Source organism: Lagopus muta, chromosome 1, assembly GCF_023343835.1.
Source record: "Lagopus muta isolate bLagMut1 chromosome 1, bLagMut1 primary, whole genome shotgun sequence".
NCBI classification, from domain to species: Eukaryota; Metazoa; Chordata; class Aves; order Galliformes; family Phasianidae; genus Lagopus; species Lagopus muta.
Window position 1 is genome coordinate 131,549,056 of NC_064433.1, and position 22,944 is coordinate 131,571,999.

General features: G+C 44.8%; 1 protein-coding gene across 3 annotated transcripts in view; it reads right to left on the reverse strand.

Annotated features, from left to right (window-relative positions):
* The window catches only part of REV1 (REV1 DNA directed polymerase), a 56,205-nt gene extending 47,720 nt beyond the window's left edge, over positions 1–8,485 (reverse strand). For all 3 annotated transcript variants that reach the window (XM_048961275.1, XM_048961265.1, XM_048961294.1), the window contains exon 1: positions 8,314–8,485. The gene's annotated coding sequence lies outside the window, so the exon portion shown is untranslated. The remainder of the gene's footprint in view (positions 1–8,313) is intronic.
* Positions 8,486–22,944: the final 14,459 nt, after the last annotated feature.

A 22,944-nucleotide genomic window follows, 5' to 3' on the forward strand; every position in this document is an offset into this window, starting at 1 on the left:
CATATGACCCTTACGACTGGTGCTGTGTGCCAACATGGCTTGCTGAATCAGAAAAAAATCCTATGATTGTATAGGTTACTTTCTCACCTGTTCAGTGTTCTGAGTCTCAATAGGATCGCACAAAGCCAAAGCAGAGGAGCCAGAAAAAGGAGTGACTAGGACTGGTCCATTCACTGCTGACACAACTTGAAGACTATTTCAGCCACTTCTGGAAAACAACTTTAAATGTCACTGCTATAATCAACCAATTGTGCCGTAAATGGGGACACAGATTTGCAGGGACCAAGTTACTGCTTACTAACCAGCTCTGCTTACATCCTCCCCCAGTGAAGGAGAGCAGACCATCCTGTTTTTTTTCCACAACAAAGTTTTCCACGAGAGTTACAATCAAACAGCACAGGAGCGAAGTCGGCTTCCCATCTTAATTCCCACGTGCCCATATTATAACCACTTCCAACTTAAGCACCTGTGTTACTGCGTTCACCAGCACCATCTTTTCTGCAATTCAACCTCTGATGGTATTTTAAAGCAACAGAAATGAAAACAAAAATCTGTCTCCAAAACCACCCAGCAGTACTCCCTTCTGTAAGTAACCTGAGGAGCGCATGTTAGCAAAGAACAATCACGTTCAGTCAAGTAATGGACACAAAACTGCTAGTGGGAATGAGAAATGTAGAAATAGTATTTTTCAAAAAGATGAGTACCCACGGCATTGCCTAGAAAGGTGACACGGCATACAACTCACATAATGAATGGAAAATTAGTTCTTCAGAACCAACTCCTTAAGCAGTTGAAGATGACTATTCCAAAAGCGTGCTCCCTGCATTCTTTCATTTGAGCCTGGCAGCAAAAATATACAATCATAGAATCCCCAAGGTTGGAAAAGACCTACAACATCACCCAGTCCAACCACCCACCTATCACCAATAGTTCTCACTAAACCATGTCCCTCAACACAAAATCCAAACATTCCTTGAACACCTCCAGGGTCGGTGACTCCACCACCTCCCTGGCAGCCCATTCCAGTGCCTGACCACTCTTTCAGAAAAGCAGTATTTCCTAACGTCCAGCCTGAATCTCCCCTGGCGCAGCTTGAAGCCGTTCCCTCTACTCCTATCACCAGTTACACGAGAGCAGAGGCCGACCCCCAGCTCACTACAACCTCCCTTCAGGTAGTTATAGAAGCAATGAGGTCTCCCCTGAGCCTCCTCTTCTCCAGACTGAACATTCCCAGCTCCTTCAGCCACTCCTCACAAGCCCTGTGCTCCAGACCCCTCACCAGCTTTGTCGCTCTCCTTTGAACCCGCTCCAGAGCCTCAGTGTCTTTCTTGCAGTGAGAGGCCCAGAACTGCACACAGTACTCGATGTGCGGCCTCACCAGAGCTGAGTACAGGGGGACAATCACTGCCCTGCTCCTAGAGCAAACAGTACTCTGACCTTCAGTGCTCTCCCAGAAAAAGACACAGGACCTCCTTGCTAAATAAATTATTTCAGTTTCCAAAACGACAATTTCTGCAAAAATGGTCTTTATTTCAGATCAGTTTACTTGCACGTCAACTACTAAATGCTTTCAACACAAACACTGAGATGCACTTATTTTGTTAGCTCATCATCACAACTGCCTAAAGCAGTTGTTCAGCACTTAACCATTTCCACAAAGAGCTGCACAGAACAAAAATGTTAACACCTTTTTCAAAACGACTTGGAGTCTGGGACAGATGACTATTTTTTTTTAAACTGTCACAGCTTAAGGAACCATGAACACAGGGTACAGAACGCAGCAGAGGACTTGCTGTCCTAGTGTAAGACAGTACATCACTGCACAGTCTGCACTAGCTTTGAGCAATCTGTTTTCAACAAGACAGTCTTTTTGCTTTTATACATGGCATTTGAGATGGTTAGTTCTCTGAAAAATAGCAAGCCAGATTCAATTTGAGACCAACTGTCAGTGTTTCATCCCCCTTTAGGAATAACACTCAGTAGCAGCTACAGTCCATTTAGGGCTTGTCACAGTAGAGGTTTAACTTGGTTGAATTTTTCTTCTGCTCGGAGAAGACTCCGGCCTCCATTTCAACATTTCTGCATTATTTGGTAATATTTCCCCCATCCCACCCCTACAGTTCCTCAGTAACAAGTGGCTCCTCCTCATAAATTGTCAATGATATGTTCAGCCATGTAGCTCAAGTCACTGCTTAGTTCAAATAGTCTTATTGCTGCAATACACTGGCAAATTTCAGATGTCAGCAACCAGCTTCATTATTTCTTTTAGTACTCATACTCTTTTGGGGCACAGGAGTGTCCCCAAGAGGACAGAGCACACTCACAATCTTCATGCTGGCTTCTAAGTGCCCAGATTCTAGAATAAAATCATTAAGTCAAATCAGGACAAGAAACCACTTGGAATTATAATTCTCAATAGCAATACACTGACCAGACTGTAAATCAAACCAAAAAGTAATTTTCTTGAACTTCAGTATCTGAAAGAATAAGTGAGATGAATATGTAAGTTGGGTATTCTTCCTCCAAGCCTATGTACATCTAGCAGCTCATAGTATTTAAGAACAGAGAACTATGCTCTTCTTTCTTTGAAAAGAAAGGGTGAGCTGTTGGTTTTTTGTTTGTTGAACTGAAAAAAAATCAATAAAACTTGCTTAGGAAATGAAAATCTGGGCATACCTCAGCCTGACAACATCTAGTCTCATAACTTTTGTCTCACCCACGAAGCCCGCAATGAAATGCAGGTAAAGCAGCAAGCAGGCAGCACATGTAAAACAAAGATCTCTTACTCCAAGTCATGAATTACTGCTACTGAATGATTTAAGGCTTCCTAAGCACAACTAGAAGGAGTGTCTAAAAAGCTGAAGAAAAATTTAACAAGGCAGGCAAAATGGGTAAGTGGAGGTAAAAGTGTTCTTGAATAGATCAAAAAACAGGTAGAAATTTTAAGAGGTGTCCAAAACAAGGAACCTGAGGATGCTCTGAAATTTTTAACAGTGAATTCAGAGGAACTGCTCTGGAGAAAACTTCTGACATACACTATCTTCCATCTTTCCCAGGTCCCCTGGGCATGAAATAAGCATACTGGTGGAATCACGTTGAAAGAGATAAGCGCACTGATTGATTTTATGTATTTGCTTGGATATACATGTGTACATACAGATGTATTTTTCCATGCATGCAGGTGTGAGTGCACAGAGGCATGTTAAACTTTTTGCTGATCTCTTGATTTATCCAGCATCCCAATTAACCACTTCAGTAATAGCAGTAGCATAAAAACAAATCTGCACTCTGGACCAATGCTCTAACTAAGGTAATGAGAAGGCTCCATTTCTTCTCTGCAAATTATTTTCTTGTAGAAACACCCAAGGCAGTTGTGCTTTCTGCTGAACTCAGTGTTATCAGTGTACACTGAGCAGATGCTGAGCAGGCCAGGCTCTTCAGGGAAAGGGAGATAAGACATCCACTTTGTCAGGCTCAAGTGGCATGTGATGTCAAATACTAAGAAGGACAATCTCTCTATACCCATATGGGTGCCACTAAACATGTAAATCATAGAATCATAGAATGGCCTGGGTTGAAAAGGACTGCAATGATCATCTGGTTTCTACCCCCCTGCTATGTGCAGGGTAGCCAACCACCAGACCAGGCTGCCCAGAGCCACATGCAGCCTGGCCTTGAATGCCTCCAGGGATGGGGCATCCACAGCCTCTGTGGTGACAGAACAAGGGAAAATGGCTTTGAGCTCAAAAAAAGGCAGATTTACATTAGATATAAAGAAAAAATCTTTTACAGTGAAGGTGGTGAAGCACTGGAACAGGTTGCCTATGGATGTGATTGATGCCCTGTCCCTGGAGACCTTCAAGGCGAGGCTGGATCAGGCCCTGGGCAACCTGATCTAGCTGTGGTGTCCCAGTTCATGGCAGGCGAGTTGGACTAGATGGCCCTTAAAGGCCTCTTCCAACACTAAGGATTTTCAGATTCTATGAATCTATATCATTCCTTTTTTTTTTTTTAAGGTAACAAATTACAGCAGCTCAGAGAACAAAGAGGAAGCATCTCAGTATGGTTGTCTCTTTACTCTTACCTTGGTATTCACTATTTGCAACTTCTAGAGACAGTATAGGTTAAGGCAAACTTTTCATCCGACCCAACACATTTTCAAGTATCTACTTAGATTCAGCTGAAAGAGATATTTAGTATTTTCTTGGAAAAACACAGTTGCAAGTTCATTGGAGGAAACAAAAAAGCTCTAATTCATTAGATCCCTGCATAAAACTCAAATGTGAACTGCATTCTTGACCCAAAGTGGTTATAAATTGTATTTTCAGTACAGCTGACATTGAAACAACATTACCACCCAACTTAATAAAAACTTATCAATACAAAAAGGCCACAGAGCAAATATGTCCTTCCTCAGGCAAACGTGAGGTTTCGTAGAACTTAGCAGGTTAAAAATCAACATAGGATTTATTATGGAGAGGAAACACGTTATTTTAAGATCCTTATCAACAAGAAATTAAAATGATAATTCTTTACCTCCTGATCCCTCTGACTGCTTAATCAAAGGATTGCCTTAACAGCTTACCAAAAAACCCCAGCAATTTCAGAAATCTAGGAAATAGAGACTGAAAAGCCCTTTTCCCCTGTTCCCCAATGATCTCACGTTTCCTTAAAACAAAAGGCAGACTCAGAAACCAGCACAGTATCCTTTTACTGCAAACCACTATCTCATTTCTTTAGCAGAATTAAGAGTTGCATTAAAAAAAAAAAAAAAAAAACAACAACACAAAGCAGTAAAATATATTTACTCTGCTTGGTTAATTGCACTCATTGTTACACACAGGAGTGTGGGCTTTCCTACCTGTAAGAATCACTTATTTCATGACTTCCTTTAAGCTTAGGTTTCCAAATTGATCTCAGTGGAGAACAACCATTTGTCTGAGATGCTTACTCATCATGCCCTGGCCTAACAGCTGATCAGAATCACCTCAGAGAGATGAAGTCACAAACACAGCAGACAGAACTTTATTTTACTTTGAAGATTCACTGACAACTGGCAGCTGACCAGAAATGTTTGTAACAAGTCCCAACCCTCTGCCAAAACCTACCGCATGTATTGCCCTGCCAGAAGATGGCCAGTCTCTAAGTAAACTCTGAGCAGATCTCAGCCCTACTCTGCACAGCATCAGCACTGACTTCAGGTTTTGGCAATGAAACCAGTCCACCTGCATTTATGGGAACAGCTCTGCACGGTACCTGAGCCGCATAATTTATCCTGAGCTAAATTATCTGTTTCTCAGGACTACTTTCTTTTATAAATCAAGAAACTGAAAAGGTCTTTACAAGTTCAAGCAAACCAAATAAGGAAGTAACAAACGTTAATTTCCTTATGTTGGAATTTGGTAAAAATAGCAAGTTAAACAAATGCAGAAGAGTCACCCACAATATGTCTGAACTTTGTTTATGCCAGCAAATAAGTTTTAAACCATGAAGTTTGGCTCTATTAAATAGGAGGAACACCAACAAGTAACCCTACTTAAAGAAGCTTTAAGATAGGAAATGAATTAGGAAAAAAAAAGAAAAAAGTGATAGCATTTTATGTTTTCCAAAAGCTAATACTGAAATTCAAGAGGTAGGGTCTGCTTCAGCAGTTGCTGCAAAGAATATGAAAGACAAAGCAACCAATTCTATGAGTACTCCAAATTAAAAATCTCTCTTAGATGAACTTAATGGTCACAGATTCCTTAACTACAACAGTTTCAGTTAGGCTGGACAAGACACGCAAGAGGAAGTTATCATCACTGCTCTGATTTTAAAGCTGTTCTGCATACTCATCTCAGCTCCACTGAAGATGAAGAAGGGTTTCCTAATTCTCATGAGCACCAGTTACTCCACAAGAGACAGAGAGGCAGAGGGACCACAGACACCAGAAGTCCTTCTCCCTAAAAACATGTCTCTCCAATTAAACAGTTGTCTGGTTTCCACAACAAAGCAGAAGGCTGCTATCAGGGAGAAGCATTACAAAAGTTTGTCTCTTAAAAAAAAAAAGACATTTCCACATTTCATTGTACTACATGAACTACATTTGAGAATCCCTCGCCTGTTCCTCACGCTCTTCTGCATCCACTTAGATTTGCTTCTTACTTTCACCATTCTTTATAACTACATGGCCACTCTCATTTCTATTTGCTTCCAATTCTTCTTAATTTTGCTACGCTTAGGTAAACACATGCCACCATCATCAAATTAATCTACACTGTATTCCTGGAGGAGGGTTTCAACATTTGGTTATTTAGCTCCCTTGGTGCAGCTACACCAGGCAAACAAACTGCTAAGAGCTGACAGAGATCTCAGAGATAATAATATACACCTTTAATTAAAACGGAGAATGTTTAATATAAAAATCATTCTTCATAAAATAAACAATAGCTAACAGATTAAATGGGGAAAGCACATGGGTAGGGTCAGATAAGTTATTCTTTCTCTACTTGTCCTAAACAACTGACTTATTAAAAAGTCTGTGTAATCATATTATTTTTCCTGCATACTCAAAGCCAGTCTTTGTATCTGACTCTACTGATTTCTTTTTTAATCTCTCCAATAGCTGAAAGGGATGGCAGCAAGGCCGAAAAATTTTCACTAGGCTTTTTTAGAGCAGACATCCCAGTCAAGGGATGAGAAAAGGCTCATCTGGCTCAGCAGCCAGCAACAAGACACTGCATCACACCAAGCTGTGACTCACTGAGAGTACACACATGCTCTCCAGAGGAATGGCCTGGAGACACCTCTGCAGTGCCAATTAGTGTGAAGACACTTACACTGTCTGTACACAAATACAGAGTTTATTACAGATGCCTGAAATACAGTTTGGCGTTTCTTTGCTATTATCATTTTTGTTTTAAAATAACCTGTCTTCAAGTAGTCAGACACTGGTAAGTCACAAGGCAGATGTCTGCACTGAGCCTCTTCTGTCCTACCAATGACCTCCAGTATGACAGTTTGGGATTATTTACTAACAGGGATTTGGTGCACTGTCCAGTGGGAAAACTGGATTGACTGAAAGACAATTAAGGTGGAAATGAGTAGCACACGCTTGAGGCAAGATGGCAAAGAACGAATCTGCCAGAGATTTGGATTCCTGTGTTAAATGTCACAAACCTTAATAATACCAAACTAGTGTAGAAATAAAATTTAACTGTAACCCCTTACACCTAATAGCAATTAGGCTTAAAGTATGCTATCAGAGCAACAACAGCACATAAATGAAATAAGAATTCAGCTCATGCAGTTACAATCCACCGGTTTTGCTCTTCGGTTTAAGAGAGATTGGATCTGGACTTTAAATCACGATGCACAATCAAGATCAACTCTTCTTCTCATGAAGGAAATCTCCCATTACCGTAAGAGGCGTATTCGCAGGCCTGACATTTTGAAGGCCGACATCGATTTGAAAGCACCAGAAATAATGGAATATCGCAGCACGCAACGCAGATTTTCCACCCAAAACAATCACGTGCCGGCGATATTATCTGTCTGTTCCCTGGCTTTCCGTGCCGTTACGGTGCATCTCACACGGCGGAGAGGGATGGGGGGACGTGGTGGGGGGGGCTGCCCGCTCATAGCCGCAGGTCAAGCCGACGCCAACCAGCCAGCAAAACACAGCAGCACGAGATGGGGAAGGAAGAAGCGGCGGCACGGCTCACGCTCGCCCTCGCGGTCGGCAGGCACGAGCCCGTGCCCAGCACTATTGCTCAGCAAATACAACTCACAGCCCACGCGGCGGATAACCGCAGGCAGCGCTGCGTGAGGGATCACAGAGCTGCGACAGGGCTCGGGCCAAGTCCCCCCCTCCCCCCTAAACCCACCCCACCTCCTCCTCCTCCCCGCCACCACCTATTTCCCTGCAATGACCCCTGCGCCGCTTCGGCGCCGGCGGCGTCCCCGCAGCCCCGTGTTGTGTCTGCGGCCGTACCCCATGTGACAGCCGGGCACGGGCACACAGGTGCGGCTCGGGCCGCGCCACAGGAGCGGGCGCAGCCCGGCCCAACTTGCGACCCGCGCGCGCTCCCGGGGGGCTCCGTGCCCCCTCCCCCCGCACGACGCCCGCCTCCCCGCGCGCGCCGGGCCCCCGCCGGCGGTTACATAACCCCCCTCCTCTCCCTCTCCTCCTCCTCCTTTTCCCGCCGTTGAGGAGCGGGGTCGGGCCCAGGCCGCGGGCCCGGGGAGGGGCTGAAGCTGCGGGCCCCGCCGCGCCGGGCCGCCCGCACGCAGCACCGCGAGGGGAAAGGGAGGCGGCCGCCGCCGCTCGCTCACCTTCCGCCGCTGCGTCCCAGACGAGCATTCCCGTGCGCCGCCGCCTCCGCCTGCCCCGCCGGGGCTTCACATCGCGGCTCCCACCGGCACGGGCGCAAGCAACCGCCTCCTCCCCGCCTCACTCAGCCCGGCCGCGCTCTCCCTTCCTTCCTTCTTTCCCCCTCCTCCCCCTCTCGGTGTCCCCGGCAGCGGCCCCTCCTCCCCCCCGCCCTTCCTGCGAGCGCGTCACGAGAGAGTCTCGCGCCACCAACCGCCGCTCGGTCAACAAGCGGCGCGCGCCGGGCGGGCCGGCTCGCCCCCACCCCGCCCAGCCCGCGGACGAGGCGCCCCCTGCCGGCCGGCACCCGGCGCAGCGCCACCGCCGAGAAAGGCGCGGGAGCGCCGGCAGCCGAACACGTGACGACGGGGCGGGGCGGGGCGGGGTGCGCCGCTCCCGCGCCTCTCCACCTCCCTCCTCACGGATGGACTGCGGGAGCCGCGGGGTTGTGGCGCCCCCTCGCGGTGCTGTGCGGAGAGGACGGGAGGGCAGTCCGTGAGGCGGCCCCGCGCTGTGGCGCAGCGGGAGGGGCGTGGGTTGGGCCGAGCCGGCGGCGTTCCGCCAAACCGGCCTCTGCCGGCGCTGGCGGGGATCCGGGCTCAGGCCTGTTTCTGCTGCGTCCTCGTGGCAGAAGTCACAGAATCACTTAGGTCGGAGAGGCCCCAAGGTGATCGAGTTCGGCCGTTAATCCAGCACAGCCGAGTCTATCACTACACCATTTCCCTAAGCAGCACAGCTACACGGGTTTTAAATAGCTCCAGGGTCAGGATTCCACCACTTCCCTGGACATCCCATCCCAGTGCTTCACCACCTTCTTTGTAAATCAATTTTTCCTCATATCCAGCCTGTATCTCCCATGGCACAACTTGAGGCCATTCCCTCTCATCCTATCACCATTACTTAGGAGAAGAGGCCAACCCCCACATTGCCACAGCCTCCTTTCAGGTCATTGTAGAGAGCAGTAGAGAGGTCTCCCCTGAGCCTCCCCCATACTAAATAACCCCCAAAACAAAACGATTTCCTTGCTGGGCTTTCTATGACTAGCTGGCATATACTTGTGCCACTCCTGTCAAGCCATGTGGGCCCTTCTCCGAGCTCTCCCCATGTTACACCTCAGGAGAGAGTGCTGGAGATACTGTGATATATGCTGAAGAGAAGCTGGAAGGAAGGAAAGTTCAGTTATGGGGGAAGACACAGGGGATGTGGTTAACCTTGTACAGGAAAGCAGGCATTACTGTGGTGTGGGAACATGGACTTAGCCTCAGGGATGAGGGCATACACAGAATCGTAGAATCATAGACCTTAAGGAAAAGACTTTAAAGATCATTGAGTCCAACCTTAACCTAACCGTACTACCCTGATTCTAACAACCCTGCACTAAATCATGTCCCTGAGCGCCACATCCAAACTGTTTTAAACACATCCAGGAATGGTGACTCAATCACCTTTCTGGGGAGCCTATTCCAGTGCTTAACAACCCCTTCTGTACAGAAATGTTTCCTGATGTCTCTCTCTGTAACAGAAGTCCCTACCTGTAACCTTCCTTCTTCCATCTGCATTGTCTGACCAGAGAAACAGTTGTCCTGTGTTGCGGAAAAAAAAGTATTTTCATGCTCTGCTCTGTGTGAGGGAATGCAGACTTTCATGACTGCATTTTCTCCATAACTACTTCATACTGATCAGGGTACCCAGGTTGATAAAGAAAAGTCACATTCAGGTCTACTGAAGTCTGAAGTCAGGTATTTTAGCCAGGATGTGGATTCTTCATTTTACTTAGACTTTTTTTTTTTTTTTTTTTTTTTTAAGAAAATAATCTTTTTTTTTTTCTTTTTTTTTTTTCTTTTTTCTTTTATGAAAAAGAAAACCAAAACATTTGGGTTTTCAATGAAATTTCAGTGAATTTCAATGAAATTCATAGTCAAAATCTGCCAAGTAGAAGTGCTAACTAGACTTTTGACCAACTTTAACCTCTCAAATTTTAGAGGCATTTTGACTGGCTGTTTTCTTTACAGTTCTGATCAGAAGTTATATTATCTACCCAAAACAACATTTTTGAAAGATACTTTGCTCAGAAGGGATATATCATTTAAAGTGAATCTGTTTCCCTGGGTCGGCATTTTCCATTTTTGCTGAGAAAACACCTCTACCAACATCAGCCCGTGCCAGTCCAGAGCAAACTGTTACAAGTGCAGTGTGATTGGAGGCATGCATTACTTTTTCCTTCCAGAGCTGTTTCTCCAGGGGGCAGTTGAGGAGCAGAAAGGCAGAAAGACAAGTAGAACAGGGATTAATTTAGGTTATTAAGAACAGCTTTAAAATGGTTAGTCAATGATTATATTTTATTTTTAAATAGATGCTGGCATATAAGCAAATTGTAAGAGGAACCAACAATTATTTAGAAGGGCTTATGGGGACAACAATTTTGTTGAGTAAAGTAAAGCTACGATAGGAGTTAACAGTGAGAAAGACTGAAGGAACCATACAGTACTTTCAACAAAGATGCATACGATTAGTTAAAATAAGAAGAAAAAGGAATTAAGAAGATAAAAGTATGAAAGCTTAGGTAAAGGGATGAGTATCAATAGAAGTGATTTTCTTCTGTGTCTGAGGAAGTTCTCGCAGTGCATCTCCACCAGCAGGCTCCTAATCTGACATACAAACACATGAAATTATGGTAGCCGGATTTGGAATGGGGTCATATGCTTATTCTCTATGTAAATATTTACAAGTGCAGACTGGATCACAGTGTGCTTACTTCAGTAAAATAATTCTTGCCGTCTTCACCAAGTTTGGAATCAAATCTGGATTTGGGGAGAGAGGCAGTGTATGTGCAAGCTGTTCAGTGAGACTGTGCTCCTAGTTGGAGCATCTCAATGAGGTAAGCATTACTGGTAAGCAGCTTTTACATATAAATCTTGCTTTCTGAGTCAAAATGTGCACCATGGTACCAAAAAAAGTAATTCTGATGTAATTTCAGTCACCTCACCTTCACAAAGGGATTTCAGGTGAAATACAGGAGGCTCTACGTCATGCTACTTTGTGGCCTAACAAGGGAGGCATGATCAGCAATGACTGTAGGTGCTGCGGCCTCTGAAGGCTGTTGTCATAAATACAGAGAACTCTGGGCCTCCTCTTGTCAGGGAAGGCTGTAAAGCACCACCTGAAGGCTTGTCCTTGTCTTGATACTTACATGTGTTCCTTGTGCTCTCACGTATTTCCCAGAGTTACTTGACTGGTTTTGAGCACTCATCATACATATAAATAAAAGAGCCAACAGGAATTCCGTACTTTGCTGTGTCTCAGAAAGAGGAATGGGTAAAACACAACACTGGCCATTACATTGCTTGCTGTTGTGCTGCTCTGTAAGTTAAGTTTGAACAGAAAAGAACTTCCACTTGCTTGACTCTGCTAGAGCCATGTTGGTCACCCAGTAAAAAGGCAGCCTACCACCCCCACACCACCTGCAGAGACAGAGGCTAAGCAGCATGAAGCTGATAACCAGATGCTGCTCTCCGATTACCCATAGCAGGATGGCTGAAATAGAAGGGGAGGGACGCCTCAACTCAGGTTCAGTTTTCAGCAGCAACTGAAGAGGTGAGAACGCGGAGGACACTGAATTCACCACCTGGGCTGGGAAAGAGTTCCCTTTCAATGCCAACACGCAGAGCCACGCCATTCACAGCTCTGACGGACACAGCGCACTCCGCAGCCCGGCTTGCAGTAGCTCTGTCACACAGCTGCGCGCCCGCCAGCTGCACGCAGCCGGAGGGACGCAGCCGCCTTTCCCAGCCACAACACCCAGCGCCGTGCGAGGCGGCCTGACGCAGCAACACCTAACGGGGAGGCGGGGGCACTGCGGAGCGAGCGAGAACCGCCAGCAACACTGCCACAGCGCGCCCAGGCCGTACTGCACAGCAGGCCGCGCCCCGAGGCCGGGCACCGCGGGGCGGGCACAGCCCCGGCGGCGGCACCGCCTCGGGACGAGGCCGCGGCTCCGCAGGGCCAGGCGGGGGGGGGGGCGGCTCGGCGGCGCCGCTGCCCGCTGCTGACACCGTGTGGAGCCGCGCCGGGGCTGCAGCGCGTTGCGTCGTCCCGGGTTGTTCCGCGGGTGGTCCCGCTGGAAACGCTGCCGAAAGCCGAAAGCCCCCGGTCCCGCTCCGTGGGTGGTTAGTAGAAGAGCTGCCTACGTGCTCGGCGGCGGTTTCCTACCGTCGAGGTAATTATGAATGACGGAGACACGTTTCACAACGCCCGCAGTGCTGTAGTAACGCTCCCTGCCGTAGTGATGCCCTAAATACTGACTTGTAAAAGCTGCAGGGTTATTGCAGCCGTTATCCCTTTTGTTTCACGGTAAGCAGTGCAAAGTGCTGTTGTAAAATCTGATCTGCAGCGTTTGGTTGTGGCATTAATATGTTACATAAGGCGTATTGCTCCTAAAGCACAATGCAGTTGGATATTTTTAGCAGGAAGATATGTTTTGTTGCAATCGTTATTAATCAGCTCTGCTCAGCAGAGCTCCTCTTGCTCTCTCAAGAGTGAAAGAAGCTAGGAAAGGTTTCTAGCCAGGGATGGAGGTCCCTGTGTCTCCTGCATGGTTTTAAAACATCACAGAAAAAAAAAAAAAAACCAAACCCAAACCTCTGCAGGATAACCTACAGTGGCAAACGATCTGTTTTTGTTATTGTTTTCAGAGCAAGTTTCTAAGATCAGTTCTGAAAGGCTAACATCCCATAAGATCAAAACTTGCAGAGATAGCAGTGGTCTGCACGTGGGCCTGAATTAGGGGAAATGGCTGTGGGGCTTGGGACAGAAGGCACTCATACAATAGTAACAAAGGTTTTGCTGAAAAGTGATGGGAAGCAAAACATGGAAAAACAAACCTGGAAAGGCTATTGGAAAGATCCAGACCAAAGAGCTCTGGGGCTTAAGAGGGTAGTGGTTATGGCACTGAGCATGCCAGAGTCCAAGAGGTGTCTGGACAGTGCTCTCAGATAGACAGTCTGATTTTTGGGTGGTGCTGTATGGAGCCAGGAGTTGGACACGATGATCCTTATGAGTCTATTCCAACTCAGGATATTCTATGATTCTATGATTTTGTTAATGATGAGGAAACGTGGTTCTTAGGTTACTACTGCTGTCCACAGAACCAGTGGTTGAAGAGAAATATGTCACCGATGGGTATTTCTCCTATGTCCTCATCTTGCCCAACTAACAAGAACAAAAATGTTGGCACGTGAGCCTATTCTGATAGCTTTATTTTTCCAATCTAGAATTACAGAATTGCATGGGTTGGAGGAGACCTCTGGAGATCATCAAATCCAAACCCCTGCTAAAGCAGGTACTCTACAGCAGATCACACAGGTAGGCATCCAGTCAGGTCTTGAATATCTCCAGAAGAGACTCCACAACCTCTCTGGGCAGTCTGTTCTAGTGCTCCATCACTCTCACAGTAAAGAGGTTCTTCCTCATGTTCATTTGGAAATTACTGCATTCTAGTTTGTGCCTGTTACTCTGTTGTTCTGTTGCTGCACACCATTGAAAAGAGCCTGACCCCATGGACTTGACTCCCACACTTCAGATATTTATGAACAGTGATGGGATTTCTTCTCAGCCTTCTCTTCTCCATGCTGAATAGCCTTCTCTCATAAAGGAGTACTCCAGGCCCCTCATCATCTCTGTGGCCTTCTGATGGACTCTTTCTATAAGTGCCCTGTCTTTTTTGAACTGAGCAGCTCGGAGCTGGACATAGTAGTCTGGATGTGGCCTCACCAGAGCAGAGTTGAGGGGGAAGATCACCTCCCTTGACCTGCTGGCCACACTCTTTTCAATGCACTCTAGGATACCATTGGCCTACTTGGCCACCAGGGCACACTGCTGGCTCATGGACAACCTGTTGTCCACCAGGACCATTAAGTTCTCCTCAGAGCTCCTCTCCAGCAGCTCAGCCCCTAACCTATATTGATGCATGTGGTTATTCCTCCCAAGGTGCGGGGCACTACACCTGCACTTGTTGAACCTCAGCAGTCTGCTCAGGTCTTGTTGAATGGCAGCACAGCCTTCTGGTGTGCCAGCCATTCATCCCACCTTTGTATGATCAGCAAACTTGCTGAGGGTGGAATCTCCTCATCACTCCTCAGAGTGGTCCCTAGCAGTTATTCTGACGTGGTGCTAAAGTGGCCAGAGTGGACCAGTACATCAGATCCACAAAGTGTGGATTTATTCAGAAGTCTAAGGATCTCTCAATACCCTCTTCCCCATTACCACTTGCTTGTGCAGTGCTGAACTGGTGCCAGTCATGTGGTTGCAGCTGAATGGTTGAGTCTTCCTCCACTCATACAGCAGGGATGCATCTGCTCTATTAACAGGGAAGACTACATCAAAATGCATTTTGGCTAATTTTGTTCTGAAGTACTCTAGGACACGGCAGTAGTAGAACTTATTTTAGATGAAAATTGCATATCTGCAAAGATTTCTGTATCATCCCAATAGTGTTCTGGCATCTCCATTTCAGCAGTTTCCTCAGTGCAAAGTGGATTTTGTGAAAAAAATATACGAGTGGATTGCCACCTGCAGCCTAGTTTTCCATGAATCTAAAACCATGGCTCAGTACTCAAACATACTGTTAGATAATATTATACCACTTATATGTAGATATATATATGGATGCCTTTATGCTATTAATGTTTTTTTCATGGTCTCTCCAGGTTAATATTCCCTTATCAGTTTTAAGTTCTGCATCTCTACTCCAGATAAGATGAGACGGAGTCCTTGATTTCAGTTGTTACATGCTTCTTCTCTTCATCCTTCCCAAATAAACCTGGAGCTTTGTTGGATACAAACCCTCTTCTGGAGTTTTGCCAAAAGCAGGTGCTTGCTATGAGATGGCCTGTTCAAAATAACAAATTCTGTAAGGCAACAATGGAGAGGAAAGAAAAACTGGGTGGGCATTTTGGACCACAGTAATATAAGGAAGCCTAAAGCTGTGTCTCTCTCCTAACTCCTTGGTGTCTCCCTATTCAGAAAGGTGGATGGTTCTCTCCTTGCAGTGGCCAAGAAGGCAGACTCCCTGCTGCACTGGATTGTTTGCAGGTTAGGTATGAGGAGGGTGCTTACTCTCTGAAATGATGGTTCTCTGCTTTAAGCTCATTTGTGTTGAGGTAGGGGAAGAATGATTCTGTTACCAGGTCAATCACCCCCCAATTCTCTTTTTGTTTCTTTTTCTACTTAGGCTCAATTTCTTCCTTCTCCTCAGAGTTGACATCTCAGTCATGAGGAAATCCGTAAATTTTACTTCCTTTTAGAGCTGCCAAGGTTTTGTATGGTTTGCTTTTTTCATGGTGATCAGGGTGCTGTTGAGAGCATTTGAACAGACTTACATACTCTCTTTTCTCTGCACAGATACCAAGGCTTTATTCTGAAGCCTCTATAAAGCCACAGAAAAGCTCAGTTTTTCAGTGATGGAAATTAGTAGATATCTTTGTTCTCTCAGTGAGTGCCATATCCAAAAAATCAAGTTGCAGAGATTCTATTGCAAATTCTCATTAACAGTCAGGAAGAATTCTGAATTAGGTGGGAAACAGGAATGTATTCTGGAATATTTTTGCATGATATGCCCTGTGGTAGCTCAGGATTGTGCATTTTGAAAAATGCCATTGACATCAGTGAAGGGGATGCAGTGAATTCAGTGAACGCTGACACAGACAATGCAACTGGAACCAGAAATAAAGGACTGAATTGATTTCTCCTAATTTAGATACCTTCAGCTGAGCCAGCCTTGAATGTACCCATCTCCACTGAGTATAAAGGCACCCAGGGTGACTTGCTTATATGTAAAGGTCTATACTCGGGAATGTTAAATATTAACAAAAATTAATCTTACTCATAAAAGTTGGTTTCTTATTCAACTTTCTGCCTTGTATCAGTTTTCTTACATGGGGTCATATTATGGACTGACTGCAGGATCAGAACCTGTCTGTCTTATTAGCAGAAGCTGTGGGAAAAGAAAGGAATAGGGAGAAAGAAAAGGAAGAAAACAACTGGATAAGGCAAATCTTTGCTCCTAATCTGAGTATCATATGTAATAGCTGCCTGGGAAATGTGTGGTAGGTGAAATTCATGATTCTGAAATGAGAAAAACTTGGTAAGACAATGTCTTCAAACCCAACTCTGGATGCTCCTGTAAATCCTACAAATCCCAGAGCATCAAAGGTGCAGTAAAGGGGCCACTTTATCCTCGAGTTTGCTGGTCTACTGGGAAACACTGCTAGCTCCTGAGAAGGCAGCACCTTGGGTTGTTCTACCTTACTCTGGCTCTCAGCCCAGTGTGGAGGCCTAGGGAGAGATAGAATTACCACAACGCTTCAGGAAAGGATAAACAAGTAGAAAGTGGATGCTAATGTTAACATGGGCAAAGAGAACAGTGTGTCAGCAGAATAAAATGGTGTGAACAACTGACCTAGTGGTTACTCCTACGAGAAAAGAAAAATCTTGTGCAAAGGCACAAAGTGGGAAATCCAGAGAATGCTTGTGAGCTGGAGGAAGAGATAGATCACTATCTTTTTTTCTTGTTTGTTTTGTTTTGCACGTAGGCAGAGGCCTCACAGTATCTTTTGGAGGGAATTTTACTTGCTTCAGATGATGAGATAAATAGGGAAGATGGTATTGCATTGGGGGAACATTGGAGTCCTTCCCTTTTTGTAAAATTTCTTACTTTCTCTGGATACAAATTTAGCAGAAGGGAAAGCAAAATAGAAGTGCCAGGCTGTGTCTAAATGTCATAATAGAGGAGGTTTTCAAAAGTTCCAGTGAATCAAATAAGATCACAGGTGCATGCTCAAATAGTGCTCATGAATTCCAGGCGGTTTAATGAGGCTGCATGCTGCACAAATCAACTGCTATGATGTATAAGAACAGGTCTAGACCAGATTGCTGAATTTTTATTGTTAAAAAAGGCTGAATTTTGGCTATCGCTTTTCTCTCTCACTCTTCAGACGTGAAGCTAAATTTAATACATCTGGAAGCTTCATTCTCTTCTTGGAGACATGAGACCAAGGGAAGGATTATGAAAAGTCTTTCCACCCATACATGCGATGTACTCCTCTGACTTAGTATTAATAATATATCAGAATGCTACCATGAATTAGCAAAACTCTTCTTTCCTACCACTCTGCCCTAGCAGGAAAGAGTGTGTGAGTAGTGTGGAGTGAATGCTGATTTTCTTTGCTCAAATAAAGGTGAAAATTGTTCTTCAGAAACGTTGAGCATCTGGAATCCCAGCTGGTTTTAAGTGTGTGGAAAGCATGGGATAAAATGCAGTATCTCCAATCATTATTATAACCAAGGTCAAGCTGGTTAGGCTGGGTTTGCTGCTTTCCAGCCTAAGAAAGGCACAGCACAAGTTCTCTTATATTTTCTGATATTTGTAATTTATTAAAGATTTCTTCATGTTTTGTGCTCCTAATTTAAATCAGTGGGTAAAGGTTGTCCAGTTCTTCTCTTACCTGAGTGAATCTTGGATAGGCAACTGATAAATGCCTTGAGTGCAGACATGCTTTTAGAGAAAGCCCAGAAAAGATCATCCAAAAGGTTGCTCAGTCTGGGCAATCTCAGGCAATTTTTTTCCTGAAACAACAAACAAAATGACGTGAAGTCAATAGACAAGCAAGCCAGGCTGGCTGTTACTAAGACAGAAAAGGGTTTCCAGCAGAATGCCATGTGGCACACACATCAGCTCAGCATAAGGCTTGCCCATAAACCCTGCTTTAAGATGCTTTAAGAGCATCCGCACTTATCCCACACTACTCAGCCACAACTGGTGCTCAGAGCTGGGAAGGCAGTGTGTGTCCCCAGCTGACCCCTGCTTCTTCCATGCATGGAGCATTGCATAAAGGGATTCAGAACAATTTCTTAGTGCTGGAATATTAGAAATCACCTTCTTGAGGTGAGAGGAAACGTATTGTTTTACCCATGGCTCCAGAGGTGCTGATTTCCCAAGGTGAAGCCTTGTTTTGTCCCCATTTCTTATTTCTTTCGTGCACGTGTGTGAACACACAAGGAAATAGCAAGGAAATAGCCTGTCCTTCCAATGTGGGTAGTGAGAGCAGTGAAGAAGGGAGCAGATCACAAGCATGCTGGTGTGGGCACACCAGTGGGGGTCTCAGAAAGAGGCAGCAGTCCATTTACAACCCTTGGGATCTGTGTTGTAAGACACTGCTTTGTGCCATCCCCCAGTGCAGCACCTGGGCTTAAAGCCACACTTTATCTCAAACCTCCCGCAGCATATGTGAGCCTGATTTTTGCCAAGGCCAACCCTTCCTTTCTGTCTGAATGCAGCAAGCGGCAAATCCAGGAGCGATGCTCTGCCCAAGGTGTGAGAAGATCCAGCAGATTTGCATGCCTCTGCTCCTGTGCCTCAGCTGCTGAACGCCGCAGTCTCCGCTGGTTGGACAGTAAGACTGGAAGCACAGAGAAGCGATAAAGAACAATGCAAGCGGATTCAAAGGGGATTTGGATCATTTAGTTGATGAGCCAGCAGATGGCAAATGCTGCTTAGTATAGAAAATGAAAAGTAATTAGTCTGGGAACAAAGAGCAAATGTAAGGAATGGGTGTTATATTCAGCACGCTGATCAGAGAGAGAAAGGGGTTACCGTGGAAAAAAATCATAGAAACAGTCACTTCAGTGCACAGCTGCAATAAAAAAGGCAAACAAGACACTAAACTGATGGAACAATGAGCTATAATGCACCAGGAAAGAGGCAATACAGTCCTCTGGAAGATGGTTATTAGGCCTCGCTAGAATACTGCAAGGAGCATGGGTCACTGTCTCAGGAAGGTTATGTTTGGAGAAAGGTGTATCATAAAGCAACTCAACTCTAATGGTTTCAGCAATCTCAGTTCTGAGGCAAAGTTAAGAGGCTCATTTGAAGGGGTCGAAGAGTCCTTAAAGGGATTTTAAAATTATAGTAACAATCAGTGCAGTTACCAGACAACATTTAGAGTGCTGTGAGATTATGAAAATTAAGGCAGTGATGCTGAGCAAAGAGCAGAAACTTCACAAACTGCTGCAGAAAGAGACCATTTCCTTCTGATGGCACTACGTTAGCTGAGTGTCATTTCAGCTTTAGGAACACTTGGGCCAGTGAGTGGTGCACAATTACAGTATATGAAATTGTCATGTGGAACAAGCAGAAAGGCAGGAAAGGCCTGGAAAAATTTTCAGGGTTTGTTTTTATTTGGTTTCAGCATGTATATTTTCCTAAACTGTACCTGTCTACCAGTAAAATGTGCATCCTTTGCTCACAAGTCATAACAAATATGCACTGGGGCAAAGAAGAAGAAAGAACATGGAAAAGGTAAATGTTGTCCCTTACAAAGCTTGGGATCATACCATGTACAAATAAGCAAGTTTCAGGTTTAGTTGAGACAAAGAATTGTTGCTGGGTTGCTGCTTGAGAGAGCATAGAATCACAGAATGTTTTGGGTTGGAAGGGATCTCAATACCCACCCAGCCCCAACCCCTGCCATGGGCAGGGCTGCCCCTCACCAGCTCAGGCTGCCCAGGGCCCCATCCAACCTGGCCTTGAGTGCCTCCAGGGATGGACCATAGGAGCATGAGAAGCTGAGCTGAAGGTATATCCACCTATATTAAAAAAAAGTTAACTTTTAGGGATATATCATCAGGAAATAGAAGGCAAGCCTCCTAAAAGAGAGCTGTTTTCTATGGCACAAGCTTAGATCATGATTAAGCTTTGCCCTTGTTGATGCTGGCAGCTCTATGAAAGGGAAAGCAAGGCAGGAGCAGGCAAGATTGAGCTTGACTCTTTTGTGCAATGAGGAAGGTATCAAATTCTCACACTCCACATCTGCATGGTTGTGGCTCCCCAGTCTTAACTCCACTCTATTGTTATGAAGAAATTGGTTTTGTGCTGAAAATGCCTTGTGTGGATTTACTACAGATGTTGCTGTATCGCTAGTGGAAAAACACAGGTCTGAATCTGCTGACTTTGTTGCATCTACACAAAGCTTCCCAGTGCCTCTGAAGTTGATGTACAGGTGGGAAAATGTGTAGACTGATGATCTGTCCTTAAAAGGACCAGCATCAACTGCTTGTATTAACCTCAGAGACAGATGTGGGATAATCTACCCCTCTAGAAACCTGATTTTTATTCTCCCATAGTCAGATACTGACTTAAACTCTGAAACCCTGCCTTTATACTTCCAAAGTTTAGCATAATTGTTCTGACTGAATGATCTTGTGATCCATATAGCCATCCAGTCTTTCTTTGAATCCTACAAAATTCTTGACCTTTCCTGTGGTGATATGTTCCATTGTCCAATTATACATTATGTGGAAAAGATTTCCTCTGATACCTTTGAATGCATCAAGTCTTCATTTCATTGAACATTTCTTTACTCTTGTGTTATATGGCAAGATAAAGTGAAGTGTCTGATACGTCTTCTCATGGTGTATTTGGTAATTTATCTTACCATGTCTCTTCTTATACATCTTCTTTCAGAGATAAACAAGCCTAAGTCTTTTCAGTGTTCTCCTGCCATGGTCCTGCCTCTGCCTCCACCCCTTGCCTTCTTACTCTCACTCTTACTCTCTGACCTCCACTTGTTCCCGCAGGGTCTTTTAGAGCTTGGAAGGGATAAGAACAGATGAGAATTAAGCACTGATTGGTACAGAGGGAGAATACTGTCTGCTTTATTCACTGCCTCATTCATTGAGTAGCTGAACATTTTGCTAGCTGTTTGGATTGCTTTTGGATTGCAGCTGTACTCTGAGTAGATGTCTTCCCTGAGCTGTCTGTATTGTTGTTTAGACAGTTGGTGATGAGCTCTTCACTTCAGACATTAACTTCTGTAACCACCTCCTCTCTGGCATCTCTAACAGTCATGCTGTCTCACTTCATCTGGCAGATATTTTGCTACCCAGGCAGTCTGCATTATCCAGCAACGCGACCTTATCTCACCTTCCTTATTCCTTTTTTCTTATCACGTCAAGAAGAAAGGCCTTACCCTCATTTCAAAAAGGCCTTTTTAATGCTTCTTTTTGCTATCTGCTTGCTTTTATGCCCTCCTTAAACTATTCATGACTTTCCTTTCATGTTTTTGTAGTTCTCATGTGCTTTTCTGACACTGCCCATGCAGACTTTATGACGGGAGCTTTTCTGTGCTGATCTGTAAGGTTACTTACTACTACTTTGTAGTCATTCAGACCATCCTTAAGTCTAGCTTTCTGGTAGTACCTCCAAGATACAGCAAAGAGCAACGATGCAGAGTAATCTGGAATTGCACGGTATGTCCATTAGAAGTGCCCAGACGTGAAGATGTGCAGAGGGTAGAGCTCCCACGATGTTTAGCAGAAGCTGTGCTTCCCCTCTCATGTAGAAAACTCCTTGGAGATTAAAAAATAATTCATGTGTGGTCAGACAGTGACCTCCAGAGCAGCTGGGAACCAGACACGCAAGTGCATCTCAGTCACACAGATCATCCCACTCCCCATCCCATTAGGACAGTGCGGGAAGCTTTCTCACAGTTTTGGAGCTGAAGATGTTTCTCACATGCTGTTGTTGTAGATTGTAGACTGTGCGGTTTATTTTATTTTATTTTATTTTATTTTATTTTATTTTATTTTATTTTATTTTTCATACAGCAGCCTTGTTTGCAAAGTATTGCCTCCTTGAACTAAAGCTCAAAACATTCCTGAGGCTGAAAAAGGAATTTACTTCTGAGTGTTTCTTGTTTTTTTGAGCCTATTTCATGCCACAGTGCTGTTCTGGATAAAACGGTTTCTTTCATATCCGTATTTAGTATTGGAAATGAATAAATTATTGAAGGTAGGAAGATGGGAGTGAATTAGAAGTGGACCGAGTGAAGTTCAGGTGGTACCTGAAGAATTTCACCTGGGAAAGTACCACTGAGAGGAATTAGCACCGAGGTTGTAATGTGTTGGGCTGAAATCCACAAAGCATTTGTTTCTGCTGCCTTACTCAGAGAAGAGATGCTGGGAGGCACCTGGCCACTTAATTTTGCAGAGAGTGAAGGGGATGGTGAACAATTCCCAACATTCTTTAAAATGAGGAAGATAGTGGTGTATGGAATCTCTTTTGTAGTTTAATAAAGGCAATATAATCTGAATTTCATCTTTTCATTATGTGATGGTTGTGACTGACACCTGATTTAAATTGGCACTTACAAGACAAATGGAAAAGAGAAGAGAATGGCTGAACAGTAGAAGCAAAACCAGTTGGGTCACTTCTCTTTCTTTAGTGTAAAATTCTCAGAACATGCACACCAAGAAAAGGTATAATCAAAAGTGAATTTTGGGTTGCTTTCAGGGTTCCAACGGCCTTCCATCTTCTCATGGCCCTTTCTGTGCTTTGATAGAGGCTTTGCAAGATGGTTATCATATCTCTTTCTTAGGTCTGGAAACCGACAGTACAGCTTCATCTTCTTGTGGCTTTGTCTGGATGAGGATGAGGAATTCGGTGAGACTGTGACCTAAAGCAGCAAGACAAGACAAAGTACAGTTTTTGTGTACACCTTGTTAAATTTAAGCTTAAATTCTCCACTCTTGCTGTGTTTTAA